General features: G+C 40.0%; 1 non-coding gene across 1 annotated transcript; it reads left to right on the top strand.

Moving 5' to 3' along the window:
* The first annotated feature begins 25,109 nt into the window (after positions 1-25,109).
* Positions 25,110-25,217, top strand: LOC130984266 (small nucleolar RNA R71). The gene has a single exon (XR_009088211.1). It is a non-coding gene; the product is annotated as a small nucleolar RNA R71 (small nucleolar RNA).
* Positions 25,218-27,509: the final 2,292 nt, after the last annotated feature.

Below are 27,509 nucleotides of genomic sequence, written 5' to 3'. Positions count from 1 at the left end.
TTTTGCGTCTGTCACTAATGCCCAGCCTTCAGGAGTTTGAAGCTCGTCACAGTCATTCAATCCCAGAATCCTACTCGGAATACCACAGACAAGGTTTAGACTTTTCGGATTCTCATGAATGCCGCCATCAATTCTAGCTTATACCACGATGATTCTGATTAAAGAATCCAAGAGATATGCGCCCGGTCTAACAGCATCAACAATCCTTTATCAGCCTCCTTCTCAGAGTTTTGCTCAAGTCCCTCAATTTTAGCCAGAAATTACTTGAAATCACAGAAAAATACACAAACTCATAGTGAAGTCCAGAAATGTGAATTTAACATAAAAACTAATGAAAACATCCCTAAAAGTAGCTTGAACTTACTAAAAACTACCTAAAAACAATGCCAAAAAGCGTATAAATTATCCGCTCATCATCAGGCACGCGTTCATAGGGACGGATGATGTTGAGTGTCACGGATCATCACATCCATCAGATTAAAGTATGAGTAGTATCTTAGAATAGAAATAAGATTGAATTTGAATAAAAGATAGTAGTAATTGCATTAAAACTCGAGGTACAGCAGAGCTCCACACCCTTAATCTATGGTGTGTAGAAACTCCATGGTTGAAAATACATAAGTGATGAAGGTTCAGGCATGGCCGAATGGCCAGCCCCCAAAACGTGATCAATAGTCTCCTAAGATGAATAATGGAATAAAACCGAGACCAAAGATTTAACGTGGTCAAAAAGACGACTAATACAATAGTAAAATGTCCTATTTATACTAGACTAGCTACTAGGGTTTACAGAAGTAAGTAATTGATGCAGAAATTCACCTCCAGGTCCCACTTGGTGTGTGCTTGGGCTGAGCTTGAATGTTACACGTGCAGAGGCTTCTTTTGGAGTTGAACGCCGAGTTGTAACGTGTTTTTGGCGTTCAACTCTGGTTCGTGACGTGTTTCTGGCGTTTGACTCCAGAATGCAGCATAGAACTAGCATTGAGCGCCAGTTTGCATCGTCTAATCCCAAGTAAAGTATAGACTATTATATATTTCGGGAAAGCTCTGGATGTCTACTTTCCAATGCCGTTGAGAGCGCGCCATTTGGAGTTCTGTAGCTCCAAAAAATCTATTTCGAGTGCAGGGAGGTCAGAATCCAACAGCATCAGCAGTCCTTTATTAGCCTTTTATCAGAGTTTTGCTCAGGTCCCTCAATTTCTGCCAAGAAATACCTGAAATCACAGAAAAACATACAAACTCATAGTAAAGTCCAAAAATGTGAATTTAGCATAAAAACTAATGAAAACATCCCTAAAAATAGCTAGATTATACTAAAAACTATCTAAAAAAAAGCCAAAAAGCGTATAAATTATCCGCTCATCAACGAGCAAAACTTTTAAGTTTGGTATGGTTAAAGCATTGATTTTTGTTTTTTCATAACCATTTATGGCACCTAAGGCCGGAAAACCTCTAGAAAGAGGAAAGGGAAGGCAAAATCTTCCACCTCCGAGTCATTGGAGATGGAGAGATTTATCTAAAAGGTCCATCAAGACCACTTCTATGAAGTTGTGGCCAAGAAAAAGGTGATCCATGAGGTCCCTTTCATGCTCAAGAAGAATGAGTATCCGGAGATCCGACATGTGATTCGAAGTAGAAGAGGTTGGGAAGTTTTCACCAACCCCATTCAACAAGTCGAAATCTTAATGGTTCAAGAGTTCTATGCTAATGCATGCATCACTAGAAATCATGATCAAAGTATGAACCCGAACCCAAAGAATTGGCTCACAATGGTTCGGGGGAAATACTTAGACTTCAATCCAGAAAATGTAAGGTTGGCATTCAACTTGCCAATGATGCAAGGAGATGCACGCCCCTACACTAGAAGGGTCAACTTTGATCAAAGGTTGGATCAAGTCCTCATGGACATATGTGTAGAAGGAGCTCAATGGAAGAGAGACTCCAAAGGCAAGCCGGTTTAACTAAGAAGGCTTGACCTCAAACCCATGGCAAGAGGATGGTTAGAGTTTATCCAACGCTCTATTATTTCTACTAGCAACCGGTCCGAAGTAACTGTGGATCGGGCCATCATGATCCATAGCATCATGATTAGAGAGGAAGTGGAAGATCATGAGATCATACCTCTAGAACTGTACAAAGTGGCTGACAAGCCCTCCACTTTGGCGAGGTTAGCCTTCCCTCATCTCATCTGTCACCTATGCAATTTAGCTGGAATTGTCATAGAGGAAGACACCCTCATTGAAGAGGACAAGCCCATCACCAAAAAGAGGATGGAGCAAACAAGAGATCTCGCTCATGGACCTCAACTAGAACATGAGGAAGTCCCTCATAAGGAAATCCCTGAGATGCCTCAAGGGATGCATTTTCCTCCACACAACTATTGGGAGCAACTCAACACCTCTTTGGGAGATTTGAGTTCCAATATGGAGCAACTAAGGATGGAGCACCAAGAGCACCCCATTATTCTACATGAAATTAGAGAGGATCAAATAGCCATGAGGGAAGAGCAATAAAGGCAAGGAAGAGACATTAAGGAGCTCAAACACTCCATAAGATCTTTAAGAGGAAGAACTAGCCGCCATCACAAAGGTGGACCCGTTCTTTAATTTCCTTATTCTTATTTTTCTATTTTTCGACATTTTATGCTTTATGTTTGACAATGTTTTAGCTTCATTACATGATCATTAGTGTCTAGTGTCTATTTCTTAAAGCTATGAATAATTCTATGAATCTTTCACCTTTCTTAAATGAAAAATGTTCCTAATTACAAAAGAACAAGAAGTACATGAATTTCAAATTTTATCTTGAAAGGTTTAATTATTTTGATGTGGTGGCAATACTTTTTGTTTTTTTAATGAATGCTTGAACAATGCATATTTTTAATAGTGAAGTTTATAAATGTTAAAATTGTTGGCTCTTGAAAGAATGATGAACAAAGAGAAGTGTTATTGATAATCTGAAAAATCATGAAATTAATTCTTGAAGCAAGAAAAAGCGGTGAAAAACACAAGGTTACAAAAAAAATAGGGAAAAAAATATAAAGAAGAAGAAAAAGCAAGCAGAAAAAGCCAATAGCCCTTTAAACCAAAAGGCAAGGGTAAAGAGGATCCAAGGCTTTGAGTATTAATGGCTAGGAGGGCCCAAAGGAATAAAATCCTGGCCTAAGTGGCTAAATCAAGCTGTCCCTAACCATGTGCTTGTGGCATGAAAGTCCAAGTGAAAAACTTGAGACTGAGTGGTTAAAGTCGTGATCCAAAGCAGAAAGAGTGTGCTTAAGAACTCTGGACACCTCTAGCTGGGGACTTTAGCAAAGCTGAGTCACAATCTGAAAAGGTTCACCCAGTTATGTGCATGTGGCATTTATGTATCCGGTGGTAATATTGGAAAACAAAGTGCTTATGGTCACGGCCAAGACTCATAAAGAAGCTGTGTTCAAGAATCAACATACTGAACTAGGAGAATTAATAACACTATCTAAATTCTTAGATCCTAGAGATGCCAATCATTTTAAACTTCAAAGGATAAAGTGAGATGCCAAAACTGTTCAGAAGCAAAAAGCTACTAGTCCCACTCATCTGATTAGAGCTAAGCTTCATTGATATTTTGGAAATCATTGTATATTCTCTTCTTTTTATTCTATTTTGTTTTCAGTTGCTTAGGGACAAGCAACAATTTAAGTTTGGTGTTGTGATGAGCGGATAATTTATACGCTTTTTGGCATTATTTTTAGAGAGTTTTTAGTATGATTTAGTTAGTTTTTAGTATATAATTATTAGTTTTTATGCAAAAATCATATTTTTGGACTTTACTATGAGTTTGTGTGTTTTTCTGTGATTTCAGGTATTTTCTGGCTGAAATTGAGGGACCTGAGCAAAAATTTGATTCAGAGGCTGAAAAAGGACTTCAGATGCTGTTGGATTCTGACCTCCCAACACTCGAAATGGATTTTCTGGATCTGCAAAAGCCCAATTGGTGCACTCTCAATTGCGTTGGAAAGTAGACATCTTGGGCTTTCCAGAAATGTATAATAGTGTATACTTTTTCCGAGATTTGATGGCCCAAATTGGTGTCAAAATGCCGGTCAGAGACCTTTTTCTGGCGTTAAACGCCAAAACTGGCATAAAAGCTGGAGTTAAATGCCCAAATTGGCACAAGAGTTTGTGTTTAACTCCAAGAAAAGCCTATGCACGTGAAAGCTTCAATGCTCAGCCCAAGCACACACCAAGTGGGCCCCGAAAGTGGATTTCTGCACTATCTACCTTAGTTACTTATTTCTGTAAATCCTAGGTTACTAGTTCACTATAAATAGGACCTTTTACTATTGTATTTTTATCTTTTGACCATCTTTGATATTGGGCTCAGGTCTTTGAATCCTTTTTTGATTGTTTCATGTTATTTAGGAGGCATGGTTCGCCATGCCTAGTCCTTGTTCTTATGTATTTTCAACGGTGTAGTTTCTACATATCATAGATTAAGGTGTGGAGCTCTGCTGTTCTTCATGAATTAATGCAAAGTACTATTGTTCTTCTATTCAATTCATGCTTATTCTTGTTCTAAGATATTCATTCGCACTTCAACATGATGAATGTGATGATCAAGTGACACTCATCACCATTCTCACTAACGAACGCGTGCCTGACAACCACTTCCGTTCCACATGAAAACAAGCTTGAATGTATATCTCTTGGCCTCCTTGTCCACGACGCACGGTTGCCTCTCCTAACAACAGAGCCTTCCATTCCATTCGATCAGAGTCTTCATGGTATAAGCTAGAATCAATTGGCAGCATTCTTGAGATCCGAAAAGTCTAAAACTTGTCTGTGGTGTTCTAAGTAGGATCTGGGATGGGATGACTGTGACTCGCTTGAAACTCGTGACTGTTGGGTGTAGTGATAGTGTGCAAAAGGATCAATGGATCTTATTCCAACATACATCTCTATCTTATTTTATATTCATCTTTCAATTATCAAAAACCCATAACCATTTGAATCTGCCTGACTGATATTTACAAGATGACCATAGCTTGCTTCATGCCGACAATCTCCGTAGGATCGACCCTTACTCACGTAAGGTATTACTTGGACGACCTAGTGCACTTGCTGGTCAGCTACACGGAGTTGTGAAGAAGTGTGAGAATCACGATTCCGTGTACCAAAGTCTAAAACCTTGAGCATTGACTACATTGTTACTGATGTAGCCTCAGCTTACCAACAAGCCCTACCATATGCTTATGAACCACCTCCTTAACATAACTCTGAACCACCCTACTCACAAGCCCCTTTTCACCATTCACCTCCATATGACCCGAACCATCATCCACCATACCAGCCACCTTATGAGCCATATGAACCATATATAAAGTCACCCCAATTCCAACCCAATTACTCCCAAGAACCACCACCTCCATATACACCATGTCCATATCCATCAATCCAAGAGCACTATGATCCTACTTATGATAGACGAATGCATCAAGACTCAAAGGATCGTCTCAAGGAAATAGTGGATCAATTTCATGCAACCCTTCATCAATTGGAGCAAGCGATAAATCAATTAGCTTCCTGACATTCGGGCACTCAAGGAACTCCCACGGCTTCATGTGGAGAATCTAATGAAGAACGTAGCATGAAGGAGACACTAGAAACTCCGGTGGATAGTGAAAGGTATGATTTTTTATTGGAACAATTGGAAGAAGCTACGCTTTCGAGAGAAGCGGTAGAAGTAGCTGAAGATCTGGGAGATGCGGAACCTCCATGGGAAACTCAAGTCATATAGCCTCCTTCCAAGACGTTTGAATTTGATGTTCAGGAGGGTCTACAACCTCCAAGGCATATCATGGTTGAAGACTTTGAAAGAGATAATGAAGAGATGGATTCAATCATTGATGAATTCTTATCTACATTCAAATCCTCTCCCATTGGACTAGACATGGAGATTAAAGAAGAAAAAGTACAACCTCCTATGCCCTTGGTGAACAATGAAGAAGAGATTGAATTGGAAGAAAGCTACCAAGAGGAAGAGGTTGATATTGAAGAAGCTTGCAAAGAGGTGGAAGTTGTCAAAGAGACCTTTCCCCCAAAGCCATCACCATCCATTCCTTCATTCATGTGGGTAAATCTATCATCTCTAAACTTAATTAGCCCACTTGAATATGCTTTGCTTGAGACGGATGGGCAACTTAGAGCTCTTTGTGGCTTTAAGAGTAAGAGGGAGATGGTTAGATGTAAGAGTTGTCATGTAAGGTTCAATATGGTTGCACGCTCCAAGTTGTAGTGTAAGGTTTGGTGTAGAACTCAATTGAATGGGTCTAGGAAGTTGTTTGGACGCTTCAGTGAGAATTCTAGTTGCTTGCCACCCGGTTGGAGCAATAATGATCAACACAAAGACGGGTGCAAAAGCAAGGTTTGAGACCTCGGAGTTCAGTCCATCAATCAACACTCTTGGGGCCTTGTCACTTGCTTCAACTTGCTTGAAGGCTCTTTATGCCTAATTTGGGATCCCGGAGGCTATTGGAAGTACAAACATTGGTGGGGATTCCTGGATCAGTACAAGCACAAGCCACCATGACAAGGAGCTCGCCGAATGTCCAACTTAAGGACCATAACCAAAAGTGCTAGGTGGGAGACAACCCACCATGGTGTGATCGTTCTTTTCTTTCTTCTTAGTTTTCTTTTTAAGTGACTCATCTCATTATTAGTACATATAGTTTGTATCTTCATCTGCATATTTCATAAAAAAATTTGAAAAATTGGACAGAAAGTTGCGTGGGAGCTGTGCAGGAAGTGTGCTTTACGCACAAACAACACCACGCGCACGCGTACTCCACGCGTGCGCGTCAATTGCAGTTTTGGCAAACCACGCGTACGCGTCACTAATGCGCACGCGTGGTCCTGAAAATTAACGTAAAAAGGTGTTTGGCCGAAAGTTGTGATGGCCTGGCGCTGGCATTGTGCTGGAAGCACAAATTCACCCACGCGTACGCGTCCCTGACGCGTACGTGTCACTGACGCGTACGCGTCACTTTCACTTTATGGTCATCCACGCGTGCGTGTGCCTGACGCGCACGCGTTGCATGCAATTTTGGCCACAGCGCGAAGCAAACAGGGAGTTGTGCGTGCGCGAGGCTGGCCTCGTGTGTCTAGCACGACGAGTGGTCACGCGTATGTGTGACCGATGCTTACGCGTCGCATCCCGTTTTCCATCTTATTCCTTTTTTCTCTCCTTTATTATTCTTTCCTCTTTCCTTTCTTCTTCTTTTTCTTCTCCCTTTCTTTTCTTATTCTTTGTCCCTTTCTTTGGTGTTGACTATTCTTGCTCAACTGTTGCATATTTCTTACATTATTTTGGGTGCTCCTTGACTTGTTTGCTATTTAGCTGACATGTCCTGTGCTTCTATTATTTTCTCAATTACATGTTGTAGCTACCATGTAGTTGAGAACCTTATTATCTGGCACTAGCCCACATATGTTTTATTTCTTTTCATATCTTTGCTTGTGGGTTCCTTCCCTTCCTTTTTCTCTTCTTTCAGGAAGGCCACCAAGAAGGAAAAGGGAAAGTTTCTAACTGGAGCAATAAACAAGTCTGCCGCACCATCTTTGGAGAAAAAGCATCAGTTGGAGCAACTCTTCCACTTGCACATCTTAGCATGTACCGAGGACGGTGCAATCTTTAAGTGTGGGGAGGTCGATACCGATCTCCGTGGGTTAGTCACTTTCTTCTCAACACCAATTTTTATTTTTTCTTTGTTAGTTTATTGTTGCATTTGCATGTTTGATTGTATGTTTGCTTGATTTTGTGCATATTTTGCCACTCCTTGGTTGAAGTGACATTTTCTTTTCAAGAAACTTTATATAGCATTTCACTAATTTGAATTGAAATTTTTATTGAACTTGTTTGAAGAAATATTATTTTGGAACATGGTTTAGAGCTCGAACACACAAAACCTGTGAGATTTTGAGCCTACTTGATTGGTTGCATTTTACCAACCAATATATTTTATTTTTTGTGTGTTTTGTTCTCTCTAAAATTGTGATCTATATCTTGCTTGATTCTATATTTCCATGGTTTAATGTATGCATATACTTATATGATTGAGGCCTTGTTTCACTTAACTTACATACCCAGATGGCCTTACCCTTTCTTATCCTTTGCAAACCAATGTTGAGGCTATTTTACCCCTTTGTTCTTTACTTTAGCTCTTCACTAACTCTAAGCGAAACACAATAATGTCCTTAATTTGAATCTTGATTAGCTTAGACAAGTGAAAGTGCTCATGAATTAAGTATGGGAAAAGTGGGTTTGGAAACGTTTGGTTTGGGAATTGAGTATGTTAGACTTGGTGTGAAAATGTGAAAAATGTTAAGAACATGTTTATGCATTCAATACCTTAATCATATGCATTGAAAAATAAAAGAGAAAGAGCAAAAAAATAAATAAAAAGGGGACAAAATGCCCCAAAGTAAATGGTGATAGCAATGCATATGTACTTGATGAGCAGATAATTTATACGCTTTTTGGCATTATTTTTATATAGTTTTTAGTATATTTTATTTACTTTTTAGTATATTTTTTTTAGTTTTTAAGCAAAATTCACATTTTTGGACTTTACTATGAGTTTGTGTATTTTTCTGTGATTTCAGGTATTTTCTGGCTGAAATTGAGGGACCTGAGCAAAAATCTAATTCAGAGGCAGAAAAAGGACTGCTGATGCTGTTGGATTCTGACCTCGCTGCACTCGAAATGGAATTTTTGGAGCTACAGGAGTCCAAATGGCGTGCTATCAATTGCTTGGAAAGTAGACATCCAGGGCTTTCCAGCAATATATAATAGTCCATACTTTGCCCGAGTTTAGACGACGCAAAGTGGCGTTTAATGCCAGCTTTCTGCCCTATTCTTGCGTTAAATGCCAGAAACAAGTTGCAAAGCAGAGTTAAACGCCAGAAACAAGTTACAAACTGGCGTTTAACTCCAAGGAAGACCTCTAAATGTGAAAGCTTCAATGCTCAGCCCAAGCACGCACCAAGTGGGCCCGGAAGTAGATTTCTGCATCGTTTACTTATTTCTGTAACCCTAGTAACTAGTTTAGTATAAATAGAACTTTTTACTATTGTATTAGACATCTTGGTATCTATCTTTTGATCTCTTGATCACGTTTTGAGAGCTGGCCTCACGGCCATGCCTGGACCTACATCACTTTTGTATTTTCAACGGTGGAGTTTCTACACACCATAGATTAAGGGTGTGGAGCTCTGCTGTTCCTCGAGTATTAATGCAATTACCACTGTTTTCTATTCAATTCATGCTTATTCTCATTCTAAGATATTCATTCGCACTTCAACCTGATGAATGTGATGATTCGTGACACTCATCACCATTCTCACTTATGAACGCGTGCCTAACAAACACTTCCGTTCTACCTGCAAAAGCTAGAGTGTGTATCTCTTGGATTCCTGGTCCACGACGGATGGTTGCCTCTCCTAACAATAGAGCCTCCTATTCCGTGAGATTAGAGTCTTCGTAGTATAAGCTAGAATCCATTGGCAGCATTCTTGAGATCCAGAAAGTCTAAACCATGTCTGTGGTATTCCGAGTAGGATCTGGGATGGGATGAATGTGACGAGCTTCAAACTCACAACTGTAGGGCGTGGTAATAGACACAAAAGGATAGTAAATCCCATTCCTACATGATCGAGAACCAACAGCTTATTAGCCATGCGGGAAACCATAGAGGTCTGATAAACCACTATTCTATGGTTTATATTGTGCTAAATTGAGTTGTTTTTATCAAGTCTTTACACACTTATTCATACTAATTGCATGTTTTACATTTTCCTTCCTAATTCCGTGCTTTGATTAAAAACATTCGACTTTGGTCTTAATTTAGCTAATCTTAAATCCTCTCTTATTACCATTTGATGCCTTGATATGTGTGTTAAGTGATTTCAGAGATTACAGGGCAGAAAAGGCTTAGAGGATGGAAAGGAAGCATGCAAAACTGGAAGGAATACAAAGAACTGAAGGAACTGCTAAAGCTGTCCAGCCTAACCTCTTAGTACTAAATCGACCGTAACTTGAGCTACAGATCCAAATGACGTGGTTCTAGTTGCATTGGAAATCTAACATCCGGGGCTTCGCAACGATATATAATTTGCCAAAGCTTTCCCGAAGTTAGGCGATGCGAACGCGTGGATGATGCGCCCGCATCGCATCTGCGAATTTCAATCCACACAAATGCGTGGATGACGCTTCCGTGTCACTTTCCTGCGACCTGTACGTATCAGATTTCAAATATGTCACCTAACCCTCTAACCACATTCTAGCATTAGAATGTCCATGTTTCATTTGGTTTGTTTGTAATTCTTGCAAGTCATGGAGGCTGAGGTGCGTGAAGAGGGAGTGAGCAACAATACCCAGCCTGTAAGAAGGGTGTTGGCCTCTTACACTATCCCCAATGCAAGAAACTGCGGGAGTAGCATACTCACTCCCAACGTTGATGGAAATGATTTTGAGTTGAAGCCTCAACTTATCACTCTGGTGCAGAACAATTGCTCCTATGGAGGAAGTCCACTTGAAGATCCAAACCAACACTTATCCATCTTCCTCAGGATTTGTGAAACTGTCAAAACAAGTGGTGTGCATCCAGACATCTACAAGCTACTACTGTTTCCATTCTCTCTGAAGGATAAGGCCATTCAATGGCTAGAGACATTTCCCAAAGAAAGCATCAATAATTGGGAAGACTTAGTGAGCAAATTCCTAGCCAAGTTCTATCCTCCCCAAAGGATTATCAAGCCGAAAATAGAGGTGCAAACATTCATTCAAATGGATGGAGAGTCGCTGTATGATGCCTGGGAGAGATACAAGGCCTTAATTAGGAAATGTCCCCCAAAAATGTTTAGTGAGTGGGATAGACTCCAAAACTTCTATGAAAGGTTGACCTAGAAAGCTCAAGAAGCATTAGATCATTCAGCAGGAGGCTCATTGCAGCTAATGAAGACAGCAGAGGAAGCCCAAAACCTCATAGAGATGGTGGCAAACAATCAATATTTCTTTGCTCATCAAAGATAACGCCAACCAGCCCAGAGAAGGCATGTGCTAGAGCTTGAAGGTGTTGACGTTCTCTTGGCACAAAATAAACAGATGCATCAATAGCTTCAGCAACAAATAGAAATGATGGCCACGAAAATTGATGGACTGCAAGGTGTTGCAGTAAACACACAACGCCAATCTCAAACCTCACATGGGTGGAATCAATCTGAAGAAAGTTTTGGGACATTCAATTTTGAGCAACAAAGCCCTGAGCAGGTGCAATGCATGAACAACACTTCAAGTTCATTTCAACACAATTTTCATGGTGATGCACACAACACACCCTGGAAGACTCATTCTAATTCAAGGTGGGGTGAGCATCAGAATCAAGGACAAAGGAACTTCAACTCTGGTAGCCTCAGCAACACAAGCAACCATAACCATTCATCCAATAATACTAACCAATTCAAAAATTCACAAAACACATATCACCAACCCCATAATAACTCACAAAACCACCAGAATAACTTTTCCACATCCACATCCCACCCACAAAGTACCCCCACAATTAATTCAAACAACTTCCAACAACAACCATCTCATTTCACACAACCACAACCAAATCCAGACTCTCAAAGAATCTCAAGTATAGATAAAATGATGGAGAAACTCATGAAAAATCAAGAGATGATAAGACAAGATCAGGAAGCTGCAAGGAAAGATCAGACCCTGGCATTCAAAAACCAAGAGACCTCAATCAGAAACCTTGAGAGACACATGGGGCAAATGGCTAAGAAAATTTCAGAAATGGATGAGAAGAGAGCAAATGCCTTCCCCAATGTCACTAAAGAACACCCAAGGGACAAAGGAAAAGCCACAAAATGGGAGGAGTGCAAAGCAATCACAGTGGGAAGTGAGAAGACTATGAAGAAGGAAGCCATCAATCAGGACAAACACAACAGAGAAGTTCCACAAGAAGAGACAAAGGGGAAAAGTAAAGAGGATCAAGAAACCAAAATGCACAAATTTCAAAGGGATATAAGAACACCCTTGAATCACAACTACAAGAGAAGAGGGAAGGAGTGAATCCTTGTGTCCCCAAACTTCCATACCCTCAGAGGTTTAAAAAAGAAAATGAGAATAAGCAATACTCAAAATTCCTGGACATATTCAAAACACTCAGCATCAATATTCCTTTTTTGGAAGCATTTGAACGGATGCCACTATATGCCAAATTCATGAAGGAAGTGCTGACAAAGAAAAGATCCCTGAAGGAAGGACAGATTATTGAGATGACAAAGGAATGTAGTGCTATCCTCCAAAGAGAGTTGCCAGAGAAGAAAGATGATCCTGGGACTTTTTACATACCTTGCACCAGATTATTGAGAAGTCATTCTGTGACTTCAGTGCAAGCATAAACTTGATGCCTTTGTCTCTAATGAGGAAACATCAAATTTCTGAGCTGAAGTCCACACAAATAGTTCTCCAAATGGCTGACAAATCCATTAAGCAAGCACTGGGAGTTGTGGAGAATGTGTTGGTAAAAGTTGGAAAATTCTTTCTTCCTGCTGACTTTGTTATCTCAGATATAGAAGAAGACCCTAACACTCCCATCATCCTGGGGAGGCCTTTCCTAGCTACGGGCAGAGCATTGATAGATGTTGAAAAAGGGAAATTGTTGCTGAGAGTGCATGATGAGCATCTAGCATTCCATGTTTTTAAAACCTTGCATGAACCCATTCAAGAAGAAGATTTTATGAAGGATAAGGCCAGAGATCAAAGTTTGAAGGAGGCAGTCAATAAGTTAACTCCAAGACTTCTAAATCCATGCTTGAAAGCAGTAGAGATGGTGCAACAAACCAAAGAAGTCAAGAAGGAACTAGATCCAAAACCACCAGATGAGAAATTAAACATCCTAGATAAAGAACCACCAAGGTAGGGAGTATCTCTTGAGAAAGAAAAGAAGAAGAGGCCAAGAGGATGGAAAAATAAGAAGATCCCTACTGAAGGCTTTTCACCAGGGGATAAAGTGGTGTTAAACACCCAACCAATGAAGGTGTCTCCACAATCATCTGAATACTACACTGTGAACCGGGTCCTTTCACTTGAACACCTAGAGATCATCAAAGAGGAGACTGGAAGGAAGTTCACAGTAAGAGGAGAAAAGCTGAGGCATTATGATTTTCAGCCTTCATAATCAAAGAATGGAGAATGTCAAGCTAATGACAATAAAGAAGCGCTTGTTGGGAGGCAACCCAACCTGGGGTAGTTCCCTTTTTCTAGCATATTTCAATAAGAAGGTTGAATAATTGGTCTGTAGTGCAAGGAGCTAAGTTTGGTGTTTTACACTAAAACAAGTTAAGAGAGAATGAATGATTTTAAGTTTGGTGTTCCACCAAAATTTATTTAAAAGCATTCTCACTTTATACATAATGCTAGCTCCAAGCAATCAGACAAATCATTTAACCATTTAGTTGTTTTCTAGTTCTTAATTCCATATCCTTTAGCAAGGATACAAGGTTTCACATATGGTTAACATGTTGTATCAGAGGCAGTGGCAAGCAATTAAGTTTGGTGTTCCCACACCAAAATAAATCCAAAAGACACACTCAATTTATGCATACTAACCATTCATTTAAGGACTTGAGAAGCAAGCAACTTTTGAGAATTATGCAGGAAATTAGCCAACAATTGAAGACAATTTGCATTGTGACTCAAAAGGGATACAACAAGAGGAAGAATGAAAAGCTGCAACCCAAAAGGTTGTTTCTAAACTTAACCCTTGCTGTTATGAATTATTTTGAATTTGGGAATCCTTATATATATTGCTAAAGTGTTTATCTGGTTGCAAGTGAAATTTTTTTTGTTAAAAATGCTTATCCGCATAATGCTTGTCATTCACCAGTTAGCTTTGAATTTTGTTTTGTTTCCCTTATGCTTGAATAAAATAGAAAGAAAAGGAAAAAGAAAAAGCCAATGTGGCAAGAAAAACAAAGAATAAAGGCTGGGCACCAATAGCTTGGACCCTAGGACACATGCCTGTGGTGTTCTTGTACTAGGATATGCTTGGATAAGTAAATTCTAAGGGGTATTTCAAAACCTGGCCACTTAGATCAACTGATTTGGGATGGCCAATTGAAAGTCCACAATAAAGAGTAACCTAGATACAGAACATTTAGTTATCCAAAGAGATGCTGGGCATCAATGATCCTAGGAGGAAATAGTGAGCCATGTGTCTGTGGTGAAGAAATGTTGAGTAAAAATAAAGCCAAAGGCTGCTGCAACATTTGACACCAAGCCTTCAAAGAATAATAAGCTTGTTAAGCAAAATGAGAAAAGAAAAGTTAGCAAGGGAGCAAGCAAAAAGTAAACCTTACAACAGCAAGCTTAGTGAGCCTTTGAGGAAAGGTGTATATTATGTAACAGCAAACAATAACTGAGTTATCATTGTCTGCATAAAAACTCCATGAATCAAGTTCTGCTATATGCCTAATAAGGATATGTATGCTTTTCTTTTTTCATTTCATTTCCTCTTAATTTTGATGCTTGCTTGGGGACAAGCAAGATTTAAGTTTGGTGTTGTGATGACAAGTCATCATATACCCATTTCTCAAGCTATTTTCACTTGTTTCATTAGTTTTTATGCACTTTCTTGCATCATAAGTAAGCAATTTAGAGTGGAATTTCATGCTTTATTTGAATCAATCAACCACCACTTAATTGATGCTAAATCATGAGGTTTAAGCTAAATTTAATTGAATTTTAATTGATTTATAAACCTTGTGAATTTAGTGATACTTTGATTGGTTGTTTTGATTATTTGAAGGTGAAGAAAAAGAAGAAAAGAGTGCAGCGTGGCTTAAGAAAGCGTGGCCTAAGGAAGAAAAGAGTGTAGCGCATGGAATAAAGGAAGCCACATTGCCCTCCTCAAGAGCACACTGCCCTCCAAGGGAGCACAACAAAGAACCAAGCATTCAAGGCCTCACTGCCCTGCCCTCCTTGAGGGCGGAGCACAATTCTAGGCCAAGAAACAAGGGAAGGAAAAATTCTGCCCTGCCCCCCCTCAAGAGCAATATCGGGCTCTCACCAAAATAAATCAAAGGAAATTGTCTCCAAATGCCACCCATGGGTTTCGAACCCAAGAACAAGAAGGAAAGAAGTAGCGCTCAAATACAAGGAAAACAAGCAAAAATTGGTTTGTTTTCAACCTCCAAGGATCGAACATAGCACCTTGAGGAAGCAAAGAACTAGGCGCTACTTTGGTACCAAGAAAACAAAGAAAAAAAGGCAACAAAAGTCATCCAGCAAGTTTCGAACTTGGGACCTCACCCAAGAATAAGGAAAGCCTGCGCTGCCCTGCCCTTGTGGAGGGCAGGTGATGAGCGGATAATTTATACGCTTTTTGGCATTGTTTTTAGGTAGTTTTTAGTAAGTTCAAGCTACTTTTAGGGATGTTTTCATTAGTTTTTATGTTAAATTAACATTTCTGGACTTTACTATGAGTTTGTGTGTTTTTCTGTGATTTCAGGTAATTTCTGGCTGAAATTGAGGGACTTGAGCAAAACTCTAAAAAAGACTGACAAAAGGACTGCTGATGCTGTTGGAATCTGACCTCCCTCCACTCAAAATGGATTTTCTGGAGCTACAGAACTCCAAATGGCGCGCTCTTAACGGCGTTGGAAAGTAGACATCCAGAGCTTTCCAGCAATATATAATAGTTCATACTTTATTCGGAAATTGATGACGTAACTTGGCGTTGAACGCCAAGTACATGCTGCTGTCTGGAGTTAAACGCCAGAAAAACGTCATGATCCGGAGTTGAACGCCCAAAACACGTTATAACTTGGAGTTCAACTCCAAGAAAAGCCTCAGCTCGTGGATAGATCAAGCTCAGCCCAAACATACACCAAGTGGGCCCCGAAAGTGGATTTATGCATCAATTACTTACTCATGTAAACCCTAGTAGCTAGTTTATTATAAAAAGGACTTTTTACTAGTGTATTAGACATCTTGGGGACGCCTAGTCCTTAGACCATGGGGGCTGGCCATTCGGCCATGCCTGAACCTTTCACTTATGTATTTTCAACAGTGGAGTTTCTGCACACCATAGATTAAGGGTGTGGAGCTCTGCTGTACCTCAAGTTTCAATACAATTACTATTACTTTCTATTCAATTCTCTTTTATTGTTATTCCAAGATATAGGTTGCACTTAACTTTAATGAATGTGATGATCTGTGACACTCATCATCATTCTCACCTATGAACGCGCGTGACTGACAACCACTTCCGTTCTACCTTAGGCCGGGCGCATATCTCTTAGATTCCCCAACAGAATCTTCGTGGTATAAGCTAGATAGATGGCGGCATTCATGAGGATCCGGAAAGTCTAAACCTTGTCTGTGGTATTCCAAGTAGGATTCTGGGATTGAATGACTGTGACGAGCTTCAAACTCGCGATTGCTGGGTGTGATGACAAGCGCAAAAGGATCAATGGATCCTATTCCAACATGATCGAGAACCAACAGCTGATTAGCCGTGCTGTGATAGAGCATAGGAACGTTTTCACTGAGAGGATGGGATGTAGCCACTGACAATGGTGATGCCCTACATACAGCTTGCCATGGAAAGGAGTAAGAAGGATTGGATGAATGTAATAAGAAAGTAGAGATTCAAGAGGAGCACAGCATCTCCATACACTTATCTGAAATTCCCACTATTGATTTACATAAGTATTTCTATCCCTTTTTATTTTCTACTTATTCCATTAATCAAATTTAAACTAATAATCCAATTATCCTTGAATCCGCCTGACTGAGATTTGCAAGGTGACCATAGCTTGCTTCATACCAACAATCTCTGTGGGATTGACCCTTACTCACGTAAGGTATTACTTGGATGACCCAGTACACTTGCTGGTTAAGTTGAACGGAGTTATGATCACACCAGGGATTATCAAGATCCCAATTTATCACACCATGATCTCTTTGGGGTATTTTTGATTTCACATGAATACAAAGAGACCAACTTTGAGGATCACAATTTCGTCCACCAGCAGGGCAACATTTCTTGGTGCATGGCACACAAACTGGCACGGCCAGCACGCACAGCATGAGAGCTTGGGTGTGCAGCTTGGACGCACCATGACAACATTGCCCTGCCCTCCACAAGGGCAGGGCAGCATCCTGATGCCTATCCTACACTTGGCACACAACATGCTTCATCACACAATTTCCCTGCTCTGGCCTCCACAAGGGCAGGGCAGCCTCCTGGGAGCAAGATGGGCTGAATTTGACTAAAAAATCCAACTTAATTCATTTCTTCACCAAATCAAAAAGCCCACTCAAAATTCTTAGATCCAAAATAGAAAGTGTATAAATAGGTGTTAGTTATGATTAGAGAAGGGGAGTTCTTTTTGGGAGAGAAAGCTTACTTTCATTTTGGAATTTTCATCTTTAGTCAACTTTAGAGCTCACTTTCCATTTTTCTGTTTTCTGCAATTGGAGGAGAGAATTCATTTCTTTTACCTCTGATCTTTTGTTTTCTTTACTGGGTCTTGTTTGAGTCTTGAGTGTGAAGAATTGAGGAACTTCTGTCTGAATCTCCATTTAAGATCTCTTTGATTTTCCTACTGCATAATTAAGTTGAATTCAATTTCCTTTACTGCTTCAATCTTCAATTTCTCTTTAATTGCTTTGTGAACTTGGATCTAGGACGGCAATTGAGATCTAGACTCTGCTATCTAGTCTCTGGAGCCCTGAGATCTAATTCTCTTTTTGGTTCTTCTACTGAACCACTGCTGCAATTACATTTTCACTTTCTGTTTGAATTCTAGTTAATTTCAATTCATCTCTTGGTTTATTAATTGCTGCAATTTAATTTCCCTTGCTTAAATTCTGAAATCCCAGTCCTCAAATCCCTTTTCCATTCAAGCAATTTATATTTCTTGCACTTTAAGTTACTGCAATTTACATTTCTTGCACTTTAAGTTTCAGTCATTTAATTTCTTTTTCTTTAAGATTCAGCACCTTTACTTTCAATTCTCTTTAATTTCTGCAATTCATCCCTCTCCCTTTACATTTTCTACTATTTACTTACTGTTGGATATAAAATCGCTCAACCAATACTTGATTCGCTTGACTAAATCAATCACTAAACTAAAATTGCTCAGTCCTTCAATTCCTATGGGATCGACCTCACTCCCGTGAGTTTTATTACTTGATATGACCCGGTACACTTGCCGGTGAGTTTTGTGTTGGATCATTTTCCACACATCAGATGGGATGTAGCGATTGACAACGGTGATGCCCTATATACAGCTTGCCATGGAAAGGAGTATGAAGGATTGAAGGAAGGTAGTGGGAAAGCAGAGATTCAACAGGGACAAAGCATCTCCATACACTTATCTGAAATTCCCACCAATGATTTACATAAGTATCTCTATCTTTATTTTATGTTTTATTTATTATTTTCGAAAACCATTATAAACCATTTGAATCCGCCTAACTGAGATTTACAAGATGACCATAGCTTGCTTCATACCAATAATCCCCATGGGATCGACCCTTACTCACGTAAGGTATATTACTTGGACGACCCAGTGCACTTGCTGGTTAGTTGTGCGAAGTTGTGATAAAGTGTGATTCACGTTTGAGAGCGCTACCAAGTTTTTGGCGCCATTGTTGATGATCACAATTTCGTGCACCAAAGTGCATCAAAGCTCTGTTCCAAGTCATGAGATTATTGACATGCGGAATTGTGAACTATACTTTTTCACAACTCTCATAATCCCTGGTAATGGCTCCAAAAACTTGGTGCGCTCAATACCATGGCATTACACAACTTCGCACAACTAACCAGCAAGTGCACTGGGTCGTCCAAGTAATAAACCTTACGTGAGTAAGGGTCGATCCCACGGAGATTGTTAGTATTGAAGCAAGCTATGGTCATCTTGTAAATCTTAGTCAGGCAAACTCAGATATATATGGTGATGAACGAAAATAACATAAAAGATAAAGATAGTGATACTTATGTAATTCATTGGTGTAAGAGCTTCAGACAAGTGTATGAAGATGCCTTCCCTTCCGTCTCTCTGCTTTCCTACTGTCTTCATCCAATCCTTCTTACTCCTTTCCATGGCAAGCTCGTATAGGGTCTCACTGTTGTCAGCAGCTACCTCCCATCCTCGCAGTGAAAGCTAATGCTCAATACTCTGTCACAGTACGGCCAATCACCGGTTCGGTTCCCTCCCCTACCGGAATAGAATAACTCTTTTGCGTCTGTCACGAACGCCTAGTAGGTTACAGGTTTGAAGCACGTCACAGTCATTCAGTCATTGAATCCTACTCAGAATACCACAGACAAGGTTAGACCTTCCAGATTCTCTTGAATGCTGCCATCAGTTCTTGCCTATACCACGAAGACTCTGATCTCACGGAATGGCTGGCTCGTTTGTCAGGCGAGCACTCGGTTGTCAGGCGATCAACCATGCATCGTGCAATCAGGAATCCAAGAGATATTCACTAAGCCTCAGATGCTTGTAGAACAAGAATGGTTGTCAGTCACCTTGTTCATGGGTGAGAATGGTGATGGGCGTCAATCATCACCTCCATCATGTTGAAGAACAAGTGATATCTTGGTAAAAGAACAAGCGGAATTTGAATGGAAGAACAATAGTAATTGCATTAATACTCGAGGTACAGCAGAGCTCCACACCTTAATCTATGGTGTGTAGAAACTCCACCGTTGAAAATACATAAGCATAAGGTCTAGGCATGGCCGAATGGCCAGCCTCCCAATGATCTCAGAACTAAAATGTTCAAAGATGATCTAGAGATCTAAAAGTGATCAAAAGATTTCTATACAATAGTAAAAGGTCCTACTTATAAGAAACTAGTAGCCTAGGGTGTACAGAAATGAGTAAATGACATAAAAATCCACTTCCGGGCCCACTTGGTGTGTGCTTGGGCTGAGCAATGAAGCAATTTCGTGTAGAGACTCTCCTTGGAGTTAAACGCCAGCTTTGGTGCCAGTTTGGGCGTTTAACTCCCATTTAGGTGCCAGTTCCGGCGTTTAACGCTGGAATTTCTTGAGGTGACTTTGAACGCCGGTTTGGGCCATCAAATCTTGGGCAAAGTATGGACTATTATATATTGCTGGAAAGCCTAGGATGTCTACTTTCCAACGCCGTTGAGAGCGCGCCAATTGGGCTTCTGTAGCTCCAGAAAATCCGCTTCGAGTGCAGGGAGGTCAGAATCCAACAGCATCTGCAGTCCTTTTGAGTCTCTGGATCAGATTTTTGCTCAGGTCCCTCAATTTCAGCCAGAAAATACCTGAAATCACAGAAAAACACACAAACTCATAGTAAAGTCCAGAAAAGTGAATTTTAATTAAAAACTAATAAAAATATACTAAAAACTAACTATATCATATCAAAAACATACTAAAAACAATGCCAAAAAGTATACAAATTATCCGCTCATCACAACACCAAACTTAAATTGTTGCTTGTCCCCAAGCAACTGAAAATCAAATAAGATAAAAAAGAAGAGAATATGCAATGAACTCCAAAAACATCTGTGAAGATCAGTATTAATTAGATGAGCGGGGCTTTTATCTTTTTGTCTCTGAATAGTTTTGGCATCTCACTCTATCCCTTGTAGTTCAGAATGATTGGCTTCTTTAGGAACTCAGAATCCGGATAGTGTTATTGATTCTCCTAGTTAAGTATGATGATTCTTGAACACAGCTACTTATTGAGTCTTGGCTGTGGCCCAAAGCACTCTGTCTTCCAGTATTACCACCGGATACATACATGCCACAGACACATAATTGGGTGAACCTTTTCAGATTGTGACTCAGCTTTGCTAAAGTCCCCAATTAGAGGTGTCCAGGGTTCTTAAGCACACTCTTATTTGCCTTGGATCACAACTTTATTTCTTTTCTTTTTCTTTCTCTCTTTTTTTTTTTCGGTTTTTTTTTTTGCTTGCTTTCTTCTTTTTTTTTTTTTGTATTCACTGCTTTTTCTTGCTTCAAGAATCATTTTATTGATTTTTCAGATCCTCAGTAACATGTCTCCTTTTCCATCATTCTTTCAAGAGCCAACATTCATGAACCACAAATTCAAAAGACATATGCACTGTTTAAGCATACATTCAGAGAACAAAAATATTGCCACCACATCAAAATAATTAAACTATTATAAAATTCAAAATTCATGCAATTCTTTCTTTTATCAATTAGGCACGTTTTTATTGAAGAAAGGTGATGGATTCATAGGACATTCATAACTTTAAGGCATAGACACTAAGACACTAATGATCATAAGACACAAACATGGATAAACATAAGCATTAAAATTCGAAAAACAGAAGAACAATAACAAGGAAATCAAAGAACGGGTCCACCTTAGTGATGGCGGCTCTTTCTTGCTCTTGAAGATCCTATGGAGTGCTTGAGCTCCTCAATGTCTCTTCCTTGTCTTTGTTGCTCCTCCCTCATGATTCTTTGATCTTCTCTAATTTCATGAAGGATGATGGAGTGTTCTTGATGCTCCACCCTCAGTTGTCCCATGTTGGAACTTAGTTCTCCTAGGGAGGTGTTTAGTTGCTCCCAATAGTTTTGTGGAGGAAAATTCATCCCTTGAGGAATCTCAGGGATCTCATGATGAGTGAGATCTCTTGTGTACTCCATCCTTTTCTTGGTGATGGGCTTGTCCTCATCAATGGGGATGTCTCCCTCTATGTCAACTCCAACTGAATAACAGAGGTGACAAATGAGATGAGGAAAGGCTAACCTTGCCAAGGTGGAGGTCTTGTCCGCCACCTTATAGAGTTCTTGGGCTATAACCTCATGAACCTCTATTTCTTCTCCAATCATGATACTATGGATCATGATGGCCCGGTCTATGGTAACTTCGGACCGGTTGCTAGTGGGGATGATTGAGTGTTGTATGAACTCTAACCATCCTCTAGCCACGGGCTTGAGGTCATGCCTTCTCAATTGGACCGGCTTTCCTCTTGAATCTTGCTTCCATTGTGCGCCCTCTTCACATATGACTGTGAGGACTTGGTCCAACCTTTGATCAAAGTTGACCCTTCTAGTGTAAGGATGCTCATCTCCTTGCATCATAGGTAAGTTGAACGCCACCCTCACACTCTCCGGACTAAAATCCAAGTATTTCCCCCGAACCATAGTGAGATAATTCTTTGGATTCGGGTTCACACTTTGGTCATGGTTCTTTGTGATCCATGCATTGGCATAGAACTCTTGAACCATCAAGATTCCGATTTGTTGAATGGGGTTGGTAAGAACTTCCCAACCTCTTCTTCGGATCTCATGGCGGATCTCCGGATATTCACCCTTTTTGAGTGAAAAGGGGACTTCGGGGATCACCTTCTTCAAGGCCACAACTTCATAGAAGTGGTCTTGATGCACCCTTGAGAGGAATCTATCCATCTCCCATGACTCGGAGGTGGAAGCTTTTGCCTTCTCTTTCCTCTTTTTAGAGGTTTCTCCGGCCTTGGATGCCATAAATGGTTATGAAAAAGCAACGCTTTTACCACACCAAACTTAAAATGTTTGCTCGTCCTCGAGCAAAAGAAGAAAGAAGAGAGTAGAAGAAGAAGAAATGAAGGAGAGGGAGATGGTGGTGTATTCGGCCAAGAAGGGGGAAGAAGGGTGTTTAGGTTGTGTGAAAATGAAGAGTTGAAGAAGGGTATTTATAGGAGAGAGGGGGGTAATGGTTCGGCCATTATGGGTGGGTTTGGGAGGGAAAGTGGTTTGAATTTGAAGGGTGAGGTTGGTGGGGATTTATGAAGGATGGATGTGAGTGGTGAAGAGAAAGATGGGATTTGATAGGTGAGGGGTTTTTGGGGAAGAGGTGTTGAGGTGATTGGTGAATGGGGGAAGAAGAGAGAGAGTGATGGTAGGGTCCTGTGGGGTCCACAGATCCTGTAGTGTCAAGGAAAAGTCATCCCTGCACCAATTGTTGCTCAAAATCACGTTTTGAGCCATTTCTGGCATTAAACGCCGGGCTGGTGCCCATTCCTGGTGTTTAACGCCAGGTTCTTGCCCTTTACTGGCGTTTAACGCCAGTCTGGTGCCCCTTTCTGGCGTTAAACGCCCAGAATGGTGCCAGACTGGGCGTTAAACGCCCAACAGCTAGCATTACTGGCGTTTGAACGCCAGTTTCTTCTCCTCCAGGGTGTGCTGTTTTTCTTCCTGTTTTTCATTCTGTTTTTGCTTTTTTCATTGTTTTTGTGACTTCTTATGATCATCAACCTACAAAAAAGATAAAATAACAAAATAAAATAATTAATTATAAAACATTGGGTTGCCTCCCAACAAGCGCTTCTTTAATGTCATTAGCTTGACAGAGGGCTCTCATGGAGCCTCAGAAATGCTCAGAACCGTGTTGAAACCTCCCAACACCAAACTTAGAGTTTGAATGTGGGGTTTCAACACCAAACTTAGAGTTTGGTTGTAGCCTCCCAACACCAAACTTAGAGTTTAACTGTGGGGGCTCTGTTTGGCTCTGTTTTAAGAGAAGCTCTTCATGCTTCCTCTCCATGATGACAGAGGGATATCCTTGGGCCTTAAACACCAAGGATTCTTCATTCACTTGAATGATCAACTCTCCTCTGTCAACATCAATCACAGCCTTTGCTGTGGCTAGGAAGGGTCTGCCAAGGATGATGGATTCATCCATGCAATTCCTAGTTTCTAGGACTATGAAATCAGTAGGAATGTACTGGTCTTCAACTTTAACCAGAACATCCTCTACAAGTCCATGGGCTTGTTTTCTTGAGTTGTCTGCCATCTCTAATGAGATTCTTGCAGCTTGCACCTCAAAGATCCCTAATTTCTCCATTACAGAGAGGGGCATGAGGTTCACACTTGACCCTAAGTCACACAAGGCCTTCTTGAAGGTCATGGTGCCTATGGTACAAGGTATAGAAAACTTCCCAGGATCCTGCCTCTTTTGAGGCAGTTTCTGCCTAGACAAGTCATCCAGTTCTTTGGTGAGCAAGGGAGGTTCATCCTCCCAAGTCTCATTTCCAAATAACTTGTCATTTAGCTTCATGATTGCTCCAAGGTATTTAGCAACTTGCTCTTCAGTGACATACTCATCCTCTTCAGAGGAAGAATACTCATCAGAGCTCATGAATGGCAGAAGTAAGTCCAATGGAATCTCTATGGTCTCATTTTGAGCCTCAGATTCCCATTGTTCCTCATTGAGGAACTCAGAGGAGATTGGTACACGCCCACTGAGGTCTTCCTCAGTGGCGTCCTCCTCCTCTCTTTCCTCTCCATATTCGGCCATGTCTATGGCTTTGCACTCTCCTTTTGGATTTTCTTCTGTATTACTTGGGAGGGTACTAGGAGGGAGTTCAGTAACTTTCTTGCTCAGCTGACCAACTTGTCCTTCCAAATTTCTGATGGAGGACCTTGTTTCATTCATGAAACTTTGAGTGGTCTTTATTAGATCAGAGACCATTGTTGCTAAGTCAGAAGTATTCTGCTTAGAACTCTCTGTCTGTTGCTGAGAAGATGATGAAAAAGGCTTGCCATTGCTAAACCTGTTTCTTCCACCATTATTGTTATTGAAACCTTGTTGAGGTCTCTCTTGATTCTTCCATGAGAGATTTGGGTGATTTCTCCATGAAGAATTGTAGGTATTTCCATAGGGTTCTCCTAGGTAATTCACCTCTTCCATGGAAGGGTTCTCAGGATCATAAGCTTCTTCCTCAGATGAAGCATCCTTAGTACTGTTTGGTGCATTTTGCATTCCAGACAGACTTTGAGAGATCAAATTGACTTGTTGAGTCAATATCTTGTTCTGAGCCAATATGGCATTCAGAGCATCAATCTCAAGAACTCCTTTCTTCTGATTAGTCCCATTGTTCACAGGATTCCTTTCAGAAGTGTACATGAATTGGTTATTTGTAACCATTTCAATCAGCTCTTGAGCTTCTGTAGGCATCTTCTTCAAATGAAGAGATCCTCCAGCAGAGCTATCCAAAGACATCTTAGATAGTTCAGAGAGACCATCATAGAAAATACCTATGATGCTCCATTCAGAAAGCATGTCTGAGGGACATCTTCTGATTAATTGTTTGTATCTTTCCCAAGCTTCATAGAGGGATTCTCCATCCTTCTGTCTGAAGGTTTGGACTTCCACTCTAAGCTTACTCCATCTTTGTGGTGGAAAGAACTTTGCCAAGAAGGCATTGACTAGCTTTTCCCAAGAGTCCAGGCTTTCCTTAGGTTGAGAATCCAACCATATTCTAGCTCTGTCTCTTACAGCAAAAGGGAATAGCATCAGTCTATAGACCTCAGGGTTAACCCCATTAGTCTTGACTGTGTCACAGATTTGCAAGAATTCAGCTAAAACTGATGAGGATCTTCCATTGGAAGTCCATGGAACTTGCAATTCTGTTGCATTAGAGAAACTAATTGAGGCTTAAGCTCAAAGTTGTTTGCTCCAATGGCAGGGATAGAGATGCTTCTCCCATAGAAATCAGGAGTAGGTGCAGTAAAGTCACCCAGCACCTTCCTTGCATTGTTGGCATTGTTGTTGTTTTCGGCTGCCATGGGTTCTTCTTCCTTGAAGAATTCGGTCAGGTCCTCTAAAGAGAGTTGTGCTTTAGCTTCTCTTAGCTTTCGCTTCAAGGTTCTCTCAGGTTCAGGGTCAGCTTCAACAAGAATGCCTTTGTCTCTGCTTCTGCTCATATGAAAGAGAAGAGAAAAAGAAAATGTGGAATCCTCTATGTCACAGTATAGAGATTCCTTGAAATGTCAGAGGAAAAGAGAAATAGAAAGAAGAAGGAGAAGAAGAATTCGAACTTTAATTAGATAAGGTTCGAATTGTGCATTTAGAAAGAGTAGTACTCCATAAATAGAAGGATGTGAGAAGGAGGGAAGAGGATTTTCGAAAATTCAATTAAAAGATTTTGAAAACAATTTGAAAATTGATTGATAATTTTCGAAAATTGAAAGTGGAGGAGAAATCAAGTGATTTTTGAAAAAGATTTTGAAATTAGAAATTAAAAAGATTTGATTGAAAACTATTTTGAAAAAGATGTGGTTAAAAAGATTTGATTGAAAAGTTATGGTTTTAAAAAGATGTGATTGAGAAGATATGATTTGAAAACCATTTTAAAAGATATGTTTTGAAAATTATTTTTAAAAGATTTGATTTGGAAAATTAGTGACTTGCCTAACAAGAAAAGATATGATTCAAACATAAAACCTTCCTTAACAGAAAAGGCAAAAAATGTTCAATCAAATCATTAATTGTTAGTAAGTATCTTTGAAAGGAAAGAAATTGATTTTGAAAACATTTGATTGAAAAGAATTGATTTGAAAAAGATTTGATTTTGAAAAACTTAAAAAAAATTGATTTGAAAACAAAATCTTCCCCCTAGCACCATCCTGGCGTTAAACGCCCAGAATGGTATACATTCTGGCGTTTAACGCCCAAAATGCTACCTTTTTGGGCGTTAAACGCCCAACCAGGTACCCTGGCTGGCGTTTAAACGCCAGTCTGCCTTCTTCACTGGGCATTTTTGAATGCTCAGCTTTTTCTGTATAATTCCTCTGCAGTGTGTTTTGAATCTTCAATCCCTTGTATCATTGACTTGAAAAGACACAAATTAGAAATATTTTTGGATTTTTAATAATTAAAATGCAACAAGAATCAAATAACAATGCATGCAAGACACCAAACTTAGCAGTCTGTATACTACTGACACTAATGAACTGAAAATGCATATGAGACACACAAAATACTCAAGTCAATAGAATTAAAAGATCAAAACAAAGAAATATATGCATGGATTCGAAGAATATAACAAAAACATGCATTTGACACCAAACTTAAGATGAGACACTAGACTAAAGCAAGAAATATTTTTGAATTTTATGATTTTGCAAAATTTTTTTGTATTTTTCGAAAATTAAGTGGGAAAAGGTATCAAAATTCTTAATGAGAATTCCAGGAATCAGTGCAATGCTAGTCTAAGACTCCGGTCCAGGAATTAGACATGGCTTCACAGCCAGCCAAGCTTCCAAAGAAAGCTTCGGTCCAAAACACTAGACATGACCAAAGGTCAGCCAAGCCTTAGCAAATCACTGCTCCAAAAGCAAGATTGATACGAAATCAACAAGCTCTTGTGGTGATAAGTTGAAACCTCGGTCCAATCAGATTAGACATGGCTTCTCAGCCAGCCAGATTTCAACAAATCATCATGAAACTCTAGAATTCATCTTCAAGAATTTCGAAAAAAAATACCTAATCTAAGCAACAAGATGAACCGTCAGTTGTCCAGCCTGAACAATCCCGGGCAATAACACCAAAAAAATTGATGTTGTTGCCGGATCTTGGCACTGATGTTACCAAAGGCTTGCTCAAAACTAGAACAATCCCCGGCAACGGCGCCAAAAACTTGACATGCGAAATTGTGAACTATACTTTTTCACA

The sequence above is a fragment of the Arachis stenosperma genome, chromosome 5, assembly GCF_014773155.1.
Source record: "Arachis stenosperma cultivar V10309 chromosome 5, arast.V10309.gnm1.PFL2, whole genome shotgun sequence".
Lineage (NCBI taxonomy): Eukaryota > Viridiplantae > Streptophyta > Magnoliopsida > Fabales > Fabaceae > Arachis > Arachis stenosperma.
Note: the sequence above shows the minus strand (reverse complement) of the source record. Positions and strands in the feature narration are given on the sequence as shown.